Genomic DNA, 19,325 nt, shown 5'->3' with positions numbered 1-19,325 from the left:
CGAGGGCCTCACGAGGGAGCATCTCGCACCCTTCACCTCGAGATGGCACCTCCTATGGAGACCTATGGAAACCCCCCATCTAGAAGTGAAAGCTCAAGTATGATTCAGTAAGGTCATGCTAGTACAATCTTGTACGGGGTATGACTTCTAAGACCCCGTACGCCTAACCATAGCACTCACGCTAGACAAGTAGTTGGAGCACAAGGAGAGAGGACATGGCCTGCATGCACCCAACCAGATGTCAGAGTCGACACCACTACCACCTACACCACTCCTCTGACATTCGTACGGAAGAGTAGTGGAGACATTCTCATGGTACCTGGCCATGTACTAGTGTCAACACCACTACCTCTGAAACCACTCTCCTGATAGTGTACCCGTGTACCGCTTGTTCCCCTGGACCACCGTGTATCCAGGGCCATTAGAGCCTACTATAAAATGAACCCGAATTCCACATGGAAGGGGGTTGGAAAAATTACTGTAGCAGTGCACCATAGTGAATGCAAACTGGTTTCACCATTTTTCTTCTGCAATTGTTCTTGGAGTTTATACTTAGATTTCTAAAGCTTTTCTTTTGATAATCTTTACTTTGCAATTTTTCTAACTTAACTTAGTTGACGAGTTCTCACCGTCAACAGTTTGGCGCCGTCTGTGGGAAACTAAGTACCAAGCTACTGTTCTACCATTACTTCCAGCAAGAAGAAATGCCGAGACGTTCAAAGTGACTCAGGGAGCCACGAGAGGTGGAGGTCCACCTTAACGGAGTCCAACTGAAGGCCTCCATGAAGGATCCTCCTCCACCCGGAGATGTGGAGCCCCCAAGGGACCCTGGGGTTCACGAGGGTGATAGAGAGGTCTCGTCACCGGCCGTCCCGCCAGGAGAGAGTCCTCCAAGGGCACCACCGGGGAATGCCAATGAATTCCCGCTCCCTAAACCACCACAAGTATGGAACTCTGGCGATGTGGAGCCCCCAAGGGACCCTGAGTGTGGTGAGTGTTAACCATATGTGGTGAGCTATTCCGAGATTCATATATTAGCCACATTGGGGACAATGATGGGAAGTAAGTTTTGGGTGGGGGAATTAGCTCACAAGTCAACACATAAAAAATTCTCTTGCTATACATATATATATATATTGTTATCTGTTTCAATGATACTGTTTTGTGTGAAAAAAAAAATTACTGAAAAAAAAAACAGAAAAAAGTATACAAAAAAAAAAGAAAGTAATAGGAAAGAAATGCAAATAATAGTAGCAAGGGAATTAGAGTAGAGCAATGAGTCATTGTGAGTTACACATACATTTTGGGGTGAGAGCTTGAGAAACATAATAATAATAATAATAATAATAATAATAATAATAATAATAATAATAATAATAATAAGAAAGGTTCTTGATAAGTGAGGTGGTTAGGTTATAAGCTAGTAGAAATATTATCTTTTACCCTACCCTATCCTAAGCCCCACATTACAAGCCGAGTAAAGTCCTTTTGATCTAGGGGGTAAAACTAGACTACATTAGTGGAGAGGAGTGCACTAATTCCACCTATGGGAGCAGATAGTTAAACTTGAGGATCAAGAGTAGTTGTTAGAGGAATTCAAGGTGTTGGTGGGAAGCATTTGTACACAGTATTGACTGGGCATAATCACTACCAACATTCCACCAACACCTTAGATTTCCCATTAGTGATATCTTTAGCACTGAAAATGGGAAATGAGACATATAAAGTTAGGGCATAATCACTACCAACATTCCATTCCATTCCGCGTTTCTGAGAGAAAAAATTTCTTCACTAAGACATATTGGATTATTCAGGACTCTCTTATGTACAAATCTGTGTCTGTGTTGTTATTTGAGTTGTGTGTGTGTTGTGTGTTGTTTTTATTTCTGTTTTCTTCATTACTCGAGGACGAGCAATATGCCAAGTTTGGGGTGTTGATTACTCTAGGATTTAGAGTTATTTTTATGATCATTGAGCTTGTTTTTAAGTTGAAAAGAGTAATGAAAGTGTGTTTACTGTGAATTTGTTTAATTTTTACCCTTTTGTTCTAGGTAGCGAGTCCATATTAAGAGTCGGTAATTTGATGTATTATTTGTAAATATTTTATGTAAATTTCTGTTATGTGTTGTTTAGGAAAGGAAACTTAAAAATGTCAAAGGGAATTAAAGGGAGCAGAAGGAAAACGGGGACTGAAAGGGGAGCATTGCTGTTTCGATGCTGTAGGCAAAACGCATAGCAATCCTGGGTAGAAGGAAGATGACGTGGACAAAAGCCAACTGCATTTATTTACTGATCTCAGCGCCTATGGGGCACCCATTTAAAGAATTAAGTCAGCTGGCTGAGGTGGCAAGAGAGGGACCAAAGAAGGAAATGAGCTTTCTAATTAGGGTAAAGAGAGTACCCTAAAGAAAAGGACCCAGCCGAAATAGAAGGCAGTACCAATTTTTTATCATCTGACTATCATTTTCTCAGCAAGGAAGTACAGAGAAAGAAAGAGGAAAAACAGAGAGAATACACAGAAGAGGAAGGTCAACAAGGCTCACGGCTAGGAGGATTTAGCACAAAAAAAATCCTTCTAACTCTTTCTTCTACCCTCCTCATTTTGTAGTGTATCTTCTTATTTGCTAATTTGTGAACTGAGTATTATGGATGATTTCATTTCAGCTGGTTTTGTAATCTTGATTTCAGACATGAACTAATTTCCTTAAGATTTTGGTGGCTATGAACCCTATATGACGAAGTATTGATTCAATGCATGAGTTTAGTAATTTTGCCATTGTTCATTTAAGTGTAATTAATGCTCAATGATTGTTGTTTACTGGCCATAACTAACAATTAACTAACTAGATTTGATTTTGGAAAGAATTTGTCTAGCCGAATCCACTTAAATGATGCAAGAGAAATACCATTTTAGGTAAATCTTAGTAGTAAAATAGGATTGTTTTGTTACCTTGTATAACCTGAGATTTTGTGATTTAATGACTGTTTTGCAACCTGATTTAATATAGGAATATGTTGAATTGAGTTGTGAAAGTATATCAGTAGGTTTTGGAAAAAGGTTACTGGCCTCTTGTGAAATCGGTTATCTCTGTGCTTGATTGTTGAACCATTGCTATAACAACTGGGCATTTTATATAGGGGAAATAGCCATCTAGATCTAATTGTTCACATAGATCTTCTCTGAATTAATTTTTTCTGAGTTCTTCATTTTATTTTAATTGAAATTACGTATACCCATTAAATTTCAGATTCATACTCCAATCATTCTCATAATTTCTTTTTCTTTTATTTTTAAATTGTTCTTTAGTTGATTTTGCAATTATTTAGTTTAAAATCCCTGTGGAGACGATACTCACTTACTACTATATTACTCGTTCCCGACTGTGTATACTTGCACATTTTAATTGCTTAAATTTACACAACACCAGTCGCTGGCCCTTCGCTATCTGGGGGATAGACTTGATCGGTGCCCTTCCTGCGGGTAGGGGAGGAGCGAAGTACGCAGTGGTACTTGTGGAATACTTCACCAAGTGGGTCAAAGCGGAACCCCTCGTGAAGATAACAGCCAAGCATATCACCTCATTCGTCAACAAATTCATTGTCTGTAGATACAGAGTGCCCTACAAAATTATCTCCGAAAACGGTACCCAGTTTGAGGGGGGAGCCTTTGAGGAATATTGTAGGGGAAGAGGGATAAAGAGAAGTTTCTCAACACTAGTGCACCCACAAGCCAATGGGCAGGTGGAGGCCATTAATAGAGTTCTTAAAAAGAACTTGAAAACCAAGCTAGAGAAGATGAAGGGAGCCTGGGTGGAGGAGCTGCCAAATGTGCTATGGGCCTACAGAACCACCCCGTGCATGACCACTGGAGAGTCCCCATTCTCCTTAGCATATGGGTGCGAGGCCGTCCTCCCAGTTGAGATGCAGGTTAGTTCCTTCAAGATACAGGCGTACGGGGACGAGGCCAACTGCGTAGCTCTGGCTGAGAGCTTGGACATGCTAGAAGAAAAAAGGGAAAAAGCACAAATGAGAATGGCGGTATACCAGCAGTGCGCAGCAAGGTATTACAACTCGAGGGTGCGAGGGAGAACTTTCAGAGTTGGCGACCTGGTGCTAAGAAAGGTACTCCCCAACACGCGAGACCCAGGGGCGGGGGTGCTAGGGGCGAACTGAGAGGGGCCCTACCAAGTCGCTCAGTGCATACCCCCAAACACTTTTAAGCTGGCGCGCATGGACGACACCGTCATACCTCGAGCATGGAATGCGGAGCACCTTAGGAAGTACTACCAGTGAGGCACCCACACCCAATGCTAGAAGTATCGGTTTTTAGCGTGTTGCATGTTATCTTAGCTTGGTAGGCAAAAATCAAAGAGGTTACTTAGATAACCTCCCGAGTAGGTGTAAGTTCCTTTTTTATGTAAGTCTTATATGTATCGTTGTAACCTGAATTCTATGAATGAAACTAGTCACATCTTCGCACGCTATTTTTTCTACCTTATGTGGGCATCAATCAAAGTTCCTGTCGAAGTAAACTTCACCAGACACTTGGGGGGGCAATAGTGGCATGTGAAGATAAAGCATACAACAAACATGAGGATCCAAAAAAGGACCCCTTGCACCAGGATCCTACAAAGGACCCTCTATCAGGAGGATCCTAAAAAGGACCCTATGCACCAGGAAGATCCTAAAAAGGACCCTCTATCAGGAGGACCCTAAAAGGGACCATGATCCTAAAAAGGACCCTCTAACAGGGGATCCCAAAAGAACCCCTTATATCAGGGCCTTAAGCGAAGTCCTTATGTATATAAAATAGGGAGAGGGCCTTACAAGGCATCCCTTGGGTTCACAAGGATTAGCTACCCTTGTGAACATCGAGGAGGCCAAAGGGTCTTACAAAAAATAAAAATAAATAAACAACAACAACACACTTCCAAATAAAGGCAGATGCTCCCACAAGAGGAAAGACTTTAGAGAGAGCATCAACCAATATGCCTAGAGCGCCCACCAAGCCGTCTAGCCAAAAAGGGTCCTAAAAGAGACCCTTGCAAAAATAGTACTGTGAATAACGACGAGAAGGACGCTTCTCGCAAAAAATAATAAGCGCACGCAAGAATATATAAAAGGATAGCTAGAACCCAAGGTGTTAAAATATCCTTATAGAAGTAATCAAGAGGAACCAAAAAAGGTCCCAGTGAACCCTTTCACATGGGCTCCAAAGGACCTCTAGCCTGGTAAATAAAAAAGGGGAACCTACCAAACCCCATCATACAGGCTCAAAAAGACCTCAAACGCAAAAGAATAAGAGATAAATAACCACACATGTATATATATATATATTGAAAAAGGAGTCTTGATAACATGAAAAGATTCACAAAATAAAAATAATAACAATAATATTACAAAGGCTCAAGGTAAGCATACGCCCACAGCAGGATAGTTGACATAAATGAGGATATAATGACCTCAGGGCTTCCTTCCACGGGCGCTCCACATGGCCGCTTGACCAACTTGCATGCTTGCCGAAGGAAGAAATATCAAAGTTGGGATCCTGCCTCCACACACCATAAAGGGCGCGGCCTATGGACCTGTACTCGATAGCTGTCTTATCCGCCTCTAAGGAAACAATTCTCTCCTGCAACGTGGCTACATCGGCCCTAACAGTCTGGAGTTCGGCCCTAGCAGTCTCGAGTTCGGCCTCTAAATAAGTGACTCTCTCCTGCGACGCAGCTGCGATAGCCTTGGTCCCCTGGAGTTCGCTCTCTAGGCTGGTGACCTTGTCCTGCAGCGTCGTGGCTTTGGAAACCACCTTCAGCTTCCTTTTTGACGAGATAGAAAGTTTGGTCCGAACCCTTTTTTGTTCAGTCTGGGTGTCCTCATGCTCTCTCTCGAGCTCCACGACCGGGCCGTGATACAGTCCCTCTCTGCACTTGACGCGGAGAGATTGTTAGCCAAGTCGGCAAACCACTAAGCCACAATATAGGCCTGCACAAGAAAGTTAACAACAGAAATAATAAGTAACAAAAAAAAATGTATGTACATCTATATATAATAGGGTCGACACAAGACGCATGAACTCACCCAAGCAGTGGTGCGCCTTAGAGTTTCCCCAAGGTCTGACAGAGCAAAACTCCCAAGACTGCTCCAGTCAAATCCAGGGAGGTCCGAGGCGATTTGGGTGAACCGCCGCCCGTAAGAGGTCGCCATACGATTCACCCAGGGCACCCCATCCAGGCCAAGGGTACCTGGCTGGGTAAGGACAGACGACCCGCTAGCTAAAACGGGAGGGGGCGCATAAAAAGTGGAAAAGTGAGGCCCCGGTAGATCAGAGGGGGGTGCTAGAAGATTGGCAAAGTAAGCCCACGATGGACCAGGGTCGAGGGGAGCCTGAGTGAAAGCTTCATAGCCCTCAAGGTCAGGGCAAACAAAACACCCCGGTACGGAATGCTGGTCTTGAGATTGGGAGGCTATGTACTGGTCATAAGAGGCATAAGGAGGGCATCCCCAGGAGACGAAGACAGCTGGTGAGGTCCCCCGTGTTCAAGGGGGGCTTCCTCCGGCTCATCCTCAGCCTCACCTTCGTCTGGGCAAGGCTCGACCGACACCGCCTTCATCTTCTTGGACCCAGGGATGGTCCACAGCAACTTGGGGTCTAAGACTGGGGAAAGTTTGTGGAGGTTCATATTTTCCATGGTGAATAAGAACGCCGCCTTTTTCAGGGCTGGGATAGCATTAATGAGGCCCATCACGGCGTCCGCCTCCGACCCAACGACCAAGGGAACGGCAAATTGCTCTGCATGACCCACGCCATTGTCAAAACAAACATAAGTATAAAACAGTAAGTTCCAATAAAAAGAAAAGGAGGCTAAGGGTACTTACTGGGGGTGGCGCGGAAGTTCTCACAGACAGAGAGAGGGCCCTTTACGAAGAAAAATTCTCGCTTCCTGGACCCCGGATTGGACACTGAGCCCTCTATCAAAGGGACCTCGTTATTGGCCTTTTGCAAATAGTAGAAGGCCTTGGACTTGGGAGAGGGCACGAGGTTATACAGGAAGTGCACCTCTAGCGCCGTAGGGGCACGTTTGGCAAGTACCGCAAACACAATGAAAAGGCAGCTCAAAGTCAGCCAGCCATTGGGTGCCAGCTGAAGTGGGGCCAGGTCAAAGTAGTTAAGGACAGCTACGAAAAAAGGGTGCAAGGGGATGGTACCACCCACCTTCAGAATGTGCTCACTAGGGGCCACGAAGCCGACCCTAGGGCGGTCAGCCCGACATGTCTCCAAAGGAACGTATAAGGCGTACTCTGGAGGAACGCGGTAGTGCTTCACAATTTCTCTCAGTTTGCTTTCTGACACATGTGACACCAGTTCGGATGCCAGTAAAGGAACCTCGTCCGGTTCATTGGTAGATACCTGTCGTCGTGCCCTCGGCATATCTGCAAAACCAAAAGAAAAAGGTGAGGAGGAGACAGGACACTTGACCCTCAATTTTCTCTTCCTAGCAAGAGTCTTCCACTGAGGGACCGGCTGCGGAAGCACTAGGCTAGGGAAGATCAAAATTAAGGGCTGAGGGGAAGCAGAAGCGGCCCCATGACACTCATCAGGCGAGGATGGGCTCGGGCGGGAGGTGTCCCTCCATAAACTCCAACTCCCTCTGCAACTCTAAAAGGGTCACCCTAAGGCTTGCTACATGGTCAGTAAGGTCTGGGGGGAAAGGTGCTCCATCCCCTCTCAACGCCAAGTCAATTTCACTCTCCACCACCCAAATTTTATGCCTAAGTTCAGCCAGATGCTCAAGATGACGGATACGGACCTGCCTTAAGGAGTCATAGTAATTGGTAAGGGTTTTCCTTAGGGGACTCTGAGTCTGAGGACAGGTCAACAAACTCAACCCCCGGAGGTATGTCGAACCGACCGTCACTGGCCATGAGGCCTCGTCCCGAAAGCAAAAAAGGGTTCACATATAAATGAGGGGATGGCTACAAAACACAAAGGAATGGGCTTAAAACCTCTAGATGAAAACGCCCTTAATGATCCACTACAGGGTATAAAAAAGAGGGGCATGCAACTGGGCAAACTCATTGCAAGCTCAGGCCAAGGTACCCCATCCCGAGTAATGCTAATTTGGACCCAATGAACATGAGGGAAAAAGAAAATATACCTCAAGCAGGTAAAATGGAGCGCTGTCGAGGTCAAAAGGAGGCGAGGGGCAAAAGCACCAAATGGTCGAAAATACGCGTCTGCAAAAATAGACAGAAAAGATGCATTAGCCTTCAAATATATGAAGGGACATAAATAAACCAAAAATTAGCTCATTTTAAATAAAAATAAAAAAAGAGGAGAAAAACTATAGCAAACGTGAGATTGTGGGGAAATGAACCCCTTATCTCTTGAAAGGAGCAAGGGTATAGGAACCACTAAGCTAAGGAAGTAAGGTGTAAATAATAAGCCTAGCATGGAGGCCTATTTATAAGAATTGAAGAAAATAGTATACAAAAGCACCTAAAGGTCCTCTCCTAGACTGGGGGGCAAGTGTGGATGCTCAAAATTCCTTGCGTGTAAAAGAACCCGAAAGTATGTGATTAGGTCCCGTGTACTTAGGCACGTATTGGGAAATCTTGGCAGATGAAGCCCTCGACAGGCACGCCGTCAGGGCCTCGCGAAGGCCGGCCTCGCTTGGCGGTAGCGCCTTGCACGCCCCCTAGCCGCAGCGCCTCGTGCTCCCCTGGCCACAGCGCCTCGCGCGCCCGTACGCACCTCGTTCCCCAGCGTCTCGCGCCTAGCGCCTCACACCCAACGCCCCGCCCCTAAGCGCCTCACGCACCAGGCGCCTCGCGAGGCATGGCCATGTCTTGCCTCGCCACAACTGTGCCACGAGGGACTCGCGAGAGACAGCCTCGCCTTGCCACGGCTGCGCCATGAGGGCCTCGTGAGGGAGAGCCTCGCCTAGCCTCGCCTCGGCTGCGCCACGAGGGCCTCACGAGGGAGCGTCTCGCCTAGCCTCGCCTCAGTCGCGCCACGAGGTCCTCTCGAGGGAGCATCTCGCACCCTTCACCTCAAGATGGAACCTCCTATGGAGACCTATGGAAACCCCATAATCTAGAAGTGAAAGCTCAAGTATGATTTAGTAATGTCATGCTAGTACAATCTTGTACGGGGTACGGCTTCTAAGACCCCGTACACCTAACCATAGCACTCACATTAGACAAGTAGTTGGAGCACAAGGAGAGAGGACATGGCCTGCATGCACCCAACCAGATGTCAGAGTCGACACCACTACCACCTGCACCACTCCTCTGACATTCGTATGGTTGAGTAGTGGAGACATTCTCATGGTACCTGGCCATGTACTAGTGTAAATACCATTACCTCTGAAACCACTCTTCTGACAGTGTACCTGTGTACCGCTTGGTCCCCTGGAACACCATGTACCCAGGGCCGTTAGAGCCTACTATAAAATGAACCCGAATTCCACATGGAAGGGGGTTGGAAAATTACTGTAGCAGTGCACCATAGTGAATGCAAACTGGTTTCACCATTTTTCTTCTGGAATTGTTCTTGGAGTTTATACTTAGATTTCTAAAGCTTTTCTTTTGATAATCTTTACTTTGCAATTTTTCTAACTTAACTTAGTTGACGAGTTCTCACCGTCAACAGATACCAATATCAAAAGTTCCAAAAAAGGTCCCTTCCCTTGAGCCCTTTGAGTCTTATTTATGGGCTCAAGAAGGTTACATGGGCCGATGGGCCTAAATTACAATTAAGAGTTGCGTATCATGGTAATAAAAAATATACTTAATGCAAATATTATAAGATTGCATATCAAAAAGGAAGTAAATGAAAGTATGCGACCAGACTGGTCGCGCCTAAGCATGAGGCTTGATAACTTAAAGTTGCCACGTACCTACCACGTGTAGGTCAATCCTGCCACGACATGAGGAGCCATTTTTTGGGTAAACATTTGCCCCCCAAGTTTATTTTACCGTGACCAGCATATAGTAAACTTAGACAACCGACCTTTCCTATGCCTTGTCAAATTTGTCAGAGTCATCCATGCTTTCTTGAAAAAGGCAACCAATCATATCATTGTAGTTTCCCAAAAATGGTTTGACGGCTATTACACTTACCCATGCCTGGAATAGTTACCCCTTATGATTACCTAGGTAAATTCCCCTCGGTCAATATAAATAACCCTCCAAAATCACTTTTTACTCTTTACATTTCACTTTCTCCTTAAGAACATCGAAGAATAAGGCGTAGAAAACCCAGAAACTCAGACGATCTTGACGATCCGCGAAGCTTCTTCCCAGCCACTTGACTTAGCATCTCAAAGTTTTGCTCCAATCTTTATCTGTAATGACCCACTAATCTAGACTATTTGGACCATTAACAAAACTATACATAAAACTTACATTTTTATGAAAATACCATAATTTTATTGAGTAACTTGTAAAATAAGAGTTACTTTACAAATAAATAGAATACTAAGAAGGATATGGGATCCCATTGTCTTTAAAAACAAAACATGATTTAAAATAAAAGACATTACATAAATGGTGCGGAAAATACATGTAAAAAGACATAAAACAGAAACTACATCCTCGAATCGAATAACGCTCGGCCCCTTGACTCCATTCACCATCGATAGACATCCTCTAAGCGTCACGAATCTTTCCGCCTCTAAAGCTTATTTTCCTGCACATAAAACAAAAAGGAATGAGCCTAATGCCCAGCAAGGAAAATCTAACACATAGTCATAAACATAACTTCATAAGAAACATAAAGACTTAACATAATACATATAACATACACTTATTATAATGGCCATTATTACTTGGGGTCCCATAGACTAAACAAGCATATGCCCATGGGATTAGTGGGGTCCTACTAGCTAAGTAGGTCATATGCCCATAACCCATTTGGGGTCTTGTTAGTCATATGGGTCATATGCCCAAGCCTACAAACATACATGCATACATATCATAACACATTTAACAACATAAAACATAAGATAACATAAGCATATAACATATTGATTCTAGCCTATTTTCCTTACCAAAGTTACCGGGATATGTGGACTGAGTTGGGACTTTTGGAACACTCCTAATAACCATAATGAACAAGAGTGAGTTGAAAGAAGAAAAGAGATGAAAAGGAAAATGGGAAGACTAAACCATTTGAGAATCATGCTTACCGAAACTTATGTGCTCAAGAACTTAGATTCCCTAACCAAAATGAAGATTAAGGTTAGAGATTGAGTAGAAGACTATGAGAAATAACATAATACAGAAATGAACTAGAGTTTTGGTTACCTCAAAGACTTGAAAGACCAATCTACTCCTCAACCGAAATACTATAGAACCTCACTTCCCAAAGTGTTTGATAAGCTTATGATGTTTAAGCTTATGTTTTTCCCAAACCAGGTGTTTATACTCTCACACTCACTTAACACTAGCAGCTTCTGAACTTAGAGCAAAAGGTGAATAATGGCTGGGTACTAGGTCCTATTTATAGAGTTTGGAGATGAAAGGATCTTGATTTTACTTGAATAAAAATAATGGCTTTTTAGGTGAAAATCATTTGAATAATCGTTCAGCAGAGGCTGAAGACTCGTTCAAAAGATGCTAGACTGTTGAAGGAGTTTGAATGGCTGAAAGGAAAAGAATTCAAAAGAGTTTGAATTCATGATGGAGGAGGCGATATATCGCCCCCTGTAGGCGATATATCACCTGGGCCAGTATGCCCGAGGCGACCGTGCATCATCTCGTGTTTTCCGTATCTACGTGCTGCGATATATCGCCCCCTATAGCTGCGATATATCGGCATACGCTGAATATTTAAACACGAAATTACACATTTTTAGCTAAGTTTGAATGGAGTAAACAACCTTGACTAAGCCTTCAACGTATTCAAAGCTGCTGACTGACCCTATAACATTCAAACTTTACTCCTTATTAAATTTAATCCTAAAAAATACTTAATCCTTAATCACCATTCATAACATGTGCTTAAAATCCTATTGGTTGATGTCTGAACCTTGTAATATAATAAATATAATCCTTAATTATCAATCATATAATCAAACCTTAGGTTATACTTAATATTCTTAAACTATAGGTTAAACTTAGAAAATCTATAAGTACTACTATGAGTGTCCAAATAATTCCCGGTCTGAACCAAAAATCCACAGTGACAAAGATAATACTAAACATACTATAATACTACTAAACAATTAGCTAAGTAAAGTTCTTGGACTCTACAATTCTCCCCTACTAAAAAGAATTTCGTCCTCGAAATTTACTTACCAAACAACTCCGGATACCGGCCTTGCATGTCCTCCTCCAACTCCCACGTTGCCTCGCGCTCAGAAGAATTGCTCCATAGGACTTTGACTATAGGAAAGCTCTTGTACCGTAACTGCTTCATCCCTCTATCTAGGATGCTAATCGGTCGTTCCTCGTAACTCAAGTCCTTCTGGAGCGCTATCGTATCGTACTTGAGGACGTGAGATGGGTCTGACACATACTTGCGTAACATCGAGATGTGGAAGATGTTGTGACTATCGGCTAGTGCTGGCGGTAAGGCTAGTCTATAAGCTACTGGTCCCACTTTGTCCAATATCTCAAAAGGACCTATGAATCGGGGACTGAGCTTGCCTTTCTTCCCGAACCGCTTGACACCCTTCATAGGAGATATCTTCAGGAAGACTTGATCTCCAACTTGGAACTCCACATCGCGTCGCTTGGTATCCGCATAGCTTTTCTGACGGCTTTGAGCAGCAAGCATATGCTGTCTAATAAGCGCTACTGCTTCTTGTGCTTGCCTAACAACTTCGGGCCCTAGAAGCTGCCTTTCTCCTACCTCGTCCCAGTGCAACGGTGATCGGCACCTTCTTCCATATAGCAACTCATAAGGTGACATTTCGATCGTTGACTGGTAGCTATTGTTGTACGAGAACTCGATCAGTGGTAAGTACTTGTTCCAGGATCCTCCGAAATCAAGTATACACGCTCGTAGCATATCCTCTAAAATCTGAATCGCACGCTCGGACTGCCCATCTGTCTGAGGATGGAAAGCTGTACTAAGACTTAACTTAGTACCCATGGCCTGCTGTAAGCTTCTCCAAAATCTTGACGTAAACACCGATCCTCCATCTGACACTATCGTCTTGGGGATTCCATGCAATCGTACAATCTCTTGGACGTAGATGTCTGCATATTGGTCTGCCATGAATGAAGTCTTGACCGGCAGGAAATGAGCCAACTTGGTTAGTCTATCTATTACTATCCAAGCAGAATCATGCTGCTTATTCGTCTTTGGCAGACCCGTCACGAAGTCCATGGCTATATCGTCCCACTTCCATTCCGGTATGCTAAGCGGTTGCAATAATCCTGCTGGCCGTTGATGCTCCACCTTCACTTGCTGGCATACAAGGCACTTAGATACATACTCCGCTATGTCCTTCTTCATCCCTGGCCACCAATAGACTGCCTTGATGTCATGAGTCATCTTGGTAGACCCTGGATGAACCGAGTATGGGGTGCTGTGCGCTTCTTCTAGGATCGTCTTCTTAATACTCTGATCATCTGACACGCATACCCGATCCTTATATCTCAATAAACCTTGACTGGATATTGAGAAATCTGTAGTCTTGCCTTCTCTGACTGCATCCATGTGTGCTGCTAGCGATTCATCACGTCTCTGACAATTCCGTATGTCCTCTAGCAGATTTGATTGGATAGACAAGTTAGCCAGCTTGCCTACAACCATTTCTATTCCAGCACTGATAAGCTCCTGCTGTAGTGGCTTTTCTATTCCAGATAAGGCTGCTAAATTCCCATAGCTTTTCCGGCTGAGTGCATCGGCAACTACATTCTCTTTCCCTGGGTGGTATAGGATTTCGCAGTCGTAATCCTTTACTAACTCTAACCACCTGCGCTGCCTCATGTTGAACTCCTTCTGCGTAAAGAAGTATTTTAAACTTTTGTGGTCCGTGTAAATCTCGCACCGTTCTCCATAAAGATAATGGCGCCATATTTTTAACGCAAAGACCACCGCTACCAACTCCATATCGTGAGTTGGATAGCGTTGTTCATACTCCTTTAACTGACGTGAGGCGTAGGCTATCACCTTGTCATTTTGCATCAGTACGCATCCCAATCCTTGCTTCGATGCGTCGCAGTAGACAACGAACTTATCGTTGGGCGTTGGTACACTGAGTACTGGTGTTGAGCAAAGCTTATCTTTAAGCAACTGAAAGCTTTCCTCACACTTCTCATTCCAGATAAACTTGTGTTGCTTATGGGTCAGGTTGGTGAGTGGAGTGGCTATCTTAGAAAAGCCCTCTACAAACTTTCTATAATAACCTGCTAGCCCTAAGAAGCTTCTTACTTCTGACGCGTTCTTTGGTCTAGGCCAATCCTTCACGGCCTCTACCTTCGATGGATATACTGCAACTCCGTCTTTCGATATGATGTGCCCGAGGAACGCCACTTGTGAGAGCCAAAACTCGCATTTCTTGAACTTCGCGTAGAGTTGGTGCTCCTTCAATCGCGTCAAAATCAACCTCAAGTGTTCCTCGTGCTCTTCTTCATCCTTGGAGTAAATTAAAATGTCGTCGATGAACACAACGACGAATTTATCCAAGTAGTCCTTGAAGACCCTATTCATTAAGTCCATAAACGCGGCTGGCGCGTTAGTAAGACCAAAAGACATAACCAAGAACTCGTAATGTCCATAACGAGTCCTAAAGGCTGTCTTAGGGATATCTTCTCCCTTTACCTTGAGCTTATGATACCCGGACCGTAGATCGATCTTAGAAAATACAGTCGCGCCTCGGAGTTGATCGAACAAATCGTCAATCCGAGGTAGCAGGTACTTGTTCTTAATCGTTACTTTATTCAGCTCACGGTAGTCTATGCACATGGGCATACTTCCATCCTTCTTCTTCACGAATAGTACCGGAGCTCCCCATGGTTAATGGCTTGGCCTAATGAAACCCAAGTCTAGGATTTCTTGTAGCTGTGTCTTTAACTCCTTGAGTTCCGTAGGTGCCATCCGGTATGGTGCCGTAGAGATAGGCTCGGTGCCTGGTACTAATTCTATCGTGAAGTATATTTCTCAATTTGGCAGCAATCCTAGCAAGTCATCGGGGAAAACTTCTGGAAAATCTTGTATAATCCGAACATCTCCAACCTTAAGTGGCGTCTCCCTTTCCATGTTCGTTATGCTGGCTAAGAATGCTTGGCATCCTTTCTCCATCATTCTCTGAGCTTTGAGAGATGACACTAACGGGGTGCGCAATCCTGAAGCTTGTCCCATGAAGCATCGTCTCTGGCCGTCAGGAGTCTCGAACATTACCTTCTTGCGTCTGCAGTCGATTGTTGCGCCATGCCGTGCTAACCAATCCCTGCCTAGGATTACGTCAAAGTCCTTGATCACCAGCTCTATCAGGTCTCCTTCTAGTTCTATGTCCTCAATCCTGATCGATACGCCTCGTACAATTCGTGATGATAGAACTACTTTGCCCGAAGGCAACTCGGTTACAAACCTAGTTCTAAATCTTTCACTAGCTTTGTCTAGTTTATCTATCATTCCTAACGAAATATACGAATGAGTGGCTCCCGAATCAAATAATACATGACATAAATTATTGAGGATAGAAACCTGACCTGTGACCACCTTGTTGCTAGCATCCGCCTCTCCATGGGTTAAAGCAAAAACCCAAGCAGAAACCATCTTTTCGTCCTTCTTTCCTTCTGGCTTTTGCTGAGGAAAATCTCTTTTACGATGCCCTTCTTGACCATAATTGAAACACTCCTTAGTGTTGGCGTGGCATTCTCCAGGATGCTTCTTCTGGCACATGGCGGGAATTCCACGTAGCCCGACCTATTTCCCCCATTATTTGGTCGTGCCCTTTTATTACTGTCGGCTTGCTTATTGTCAGGATGCCTTTTCTTCTGTCCGTTACCATTGTTGTTGGACTGACTGTTGCTGGGCTGATTTTTATTCCGACTGGCCTGAGGTTGGCTCTGCTGTCTAGGTTCTGGCTTGCTGGCTTCTTCTTTGCTTACATTGGCCTGCAGCCTTTCTACTTCGATTGCCGTCTCAAGAACGTCGGCATATGTAGTGTTTCCCGGATTTTCTAGCTTCACCCCCATCTCGATCTTTGGGCGAAGTCCTCTAACAAACTTATTCACCCTCAGATAGTCGGTTGGAACCAACTCTGCTGCGAACTTGGCTAAGCGGTCGAACTGACGAGCATATTCCGCCACTGTTAAATTACCCTGCTTCAGATTGGCAAACTCCTCAACCCTCGTAGTGAGTACAGCTGAGTTGTAGTACTTTTTGTGAAACAACTCCACAAATCGGGTCCACGTCATGGTGGCAGCATCATGGGATTGCTGGACCAAGTCCCACCATATCCTGGCATCTTTGTTGAGCAAAGATGAGACGCAGGATATGCGGTCTGCATTACTTAGGTTCATGTGGGCCAGAATTGGCTCCACATTTCTTAACCACTCTTCTGCGTCAAAGGGGTCTGTAGTCCCTTCGAAGTTTGGAGCGTGCTGCTTGCGAAATCTTTAATACACTAGCTCCACGTGCTGTACTGGATATGGAGCGTAGTTCGTCATAGGCCATCCCCCATATGGACCAACTTGTTGGGGTGCTGGGGCCATTGGCTGTGGCTGCGGCTGCGGCTGTGGCGGAGGCTGAGGCTGAGATTGAGCCTGTTGGCATTGTTGCTGCAGAAGTTCCTCGACTTGTTGTCGCAGTCTGGCAATCTCTGCAGTGTTGTCAGCTGGCTGTGCCGGCGCGTTGCGGCGAGCAGTAGCATGCACTCCCCTTTGGCAAACTGTTGGAACCGCATTGGTCGCTGGAACATCGTTGGAGGCGTTTCCGTTGGTGCGTGCAGATCTTCGAAGCGACATTGTAGCAGAGTTCTAACAGTTTAAAAGAAACATGTTAGAAATTTTCCTAATAGGCTCTAAGGCAAAAACTTATTCTAAAACAAACATATCTCAGACCTATTTATTATGACTTCTTATGAAAAAATTATATAGGTCTCTTTTTTTTTTTTATTGTTAGAGTGGGTTTCTATACTTAGAAAAACAAGTCATCTTTATTTTCTAAGTGTGTTTCTAATCATCCTATATGACTTAATTCTCAGGCTCGAAACTTATCTTTGTTCCAAAGTTAACCATATTGAGGGAGGGCTGGGATCAGTAAAATCGTTCCCACTACTAAGGCCCCCTAACTCTCAATAAGGAAACCAGGTTCATTGATTTGTATCCACCCTCACCGAACATAGTCATTATTCATTTTATTTAGTATTTATTATGATTGCGAAAATAGAATCAAACTCACACATGATATTCAAATAGCATGTTATTCATTTGGAAAAACAATTTTCACTTATTACAATAAAAAATAAATAAAACAAACACTAAAAACTTCAAATCTAAAAATCGGGATCTTCTACATCCGATCCGTCATCTAACATATCATCATTTATTTGCTCATAATCATCATTATCATGTGCATCGAAACGTCCCCTATGAAGGTTGGTGAGAATCCTATGTTTTTGCTCATTTGTGAACTGAAACTCAAATTTTGCGGTAAACCTAACTAAGAGGAAATAGTATCTCATTGCTAATGGTAATTCATCCTCCTCATGCATTTCTTCCCATATTTCTTCTAAAGATGCTATTACAGGATGGAAATCTTTAAACAACCTAATTACTAATACATATGGTTCCGTTGAACTTAGAATTATTTGTTTAGCCTCTTGAAGGCCACCTATCTCTTGGTGAAACAAAAGCAACCTTCGAGTGATCCTTTCTAGGGCTCCTATGGTGTTTCTTGGCTCCCTTATTCTTTTTAAAGCCTTAATGGCTCGGATATCTTGGTAGGTTAAAGCTCCGTTCATTCTTAACTGAAACATAAACACTAAAGTTGTTAGCTATACACATAAATAACATAACTAGTAACTTAAACACTTACTTGGCGGTCAGATTCAGAGCTTTGAGCATGTGTATCGAGGAGAACTTCATGCGAAGGAACCGTTTTGGCTCTGATACCAACTGTAATGACCCACTAATCTACACTATTTGGACCATTAACGAAACTATACATAAAACTTACATTTTTATGAAAATACCATAATTTTATTGAGTAACTTGTAAAATAAGAGTTACTTTACAAATAAATAGAATACTAAGAAGGATATGGGATCCCATTGTCTTTAAAAACAAAACATGATTTAAAATAAAAGACATTACATAAATGGTGCGAAAAATACATGTAAAAAGACATAAAACAGAAACTACATCCTCGAATCGAATAACGCTCGGCCCCTTGACTCCATTCACCATCGATAGACATCCTCTAAGCGTCACGAATCTTTCCGCCTCTAAAGCTTATTTTCCTGCACATAAAACAAAAAGGAATGAGCCTAATGCCCAGCAAGGAAAATCTAACACATAGTCATAAACATAACTTCATAAGAAACATAAAGACTTAACATAATACATATAACATACACTTATTATAATGGCCATTATTACTTGGGGTCCCATAGACTAATCAAGCATATGCCCATGGGATTAGTAGGGTCCTACTAGCTAAGTAGGTCATATGCCCATAACCCATTTGGGGTATTGTTAGTCATATGGGTCATATGCCCAAGCCTACAAACATACATGCATACATATCATAACACATTTAACAACATAAAACATAAGATAACATAAGCATATAACATATTGATTCTAGCCTATTTTCCTTACCAAAGTTACCAGGATATGTGGACTGAGTTGGGACTTTTGGAACACTCCTAATAACCATAATGAACAAGAGTGAGTTGAAAGAAGAAAAGAGATGAAAAGGACAATGGGAAGACTAACCCATTTGAGAATCATGCTTACCGAAACTTATGTGCTCAAGAACTTAGATTCCCTAACCAAAATGAAGATTAAGGTTAGAGATTCAGTAGAAGACTATGAGAAATAACATAATACAGAAATGAACTAGAGTTTTGGTTACCTCAAAGACTTGAAAGACCAATCTACACATACTATAGAACCTCACTTCCCAAAGTGTTTGATAAGCTTATGATGTTTAAGCTTATGTTTTTCCCAAACCAAGTGTTTATACTCTCACACTCACTTAACACTAGCAGCTTCTGAACTTAGAGCAAAAGGTGAAAATGGCTGGGTACTAGGTCCTATTTATAGAGTTTGGAGATGAAAGGATCTTGATTTTACTTGAATAAAAATAATGGCTTTTTAGGTGAAAATCATTTGAATAATCATTCAGCAGAGGCTGAAGA

This window comes from Humulus lupulus, chromosome 2 (assembly GCF_963169125.1).
Source record: "Humulus lupulus chromosome 2, drHumLupu1.1, whole genome shotgun sequence".
In the NCBI taxonomy this organism is placed as follows: Eukaryota; Viridiplantae; Streptophyta; class Magnoliopsida; order Rosales; family Cannabaceae; genus Humulus; species Humulus lupulus.
This window is presented reverse-complemented; position numbering follows the sequence as displayed.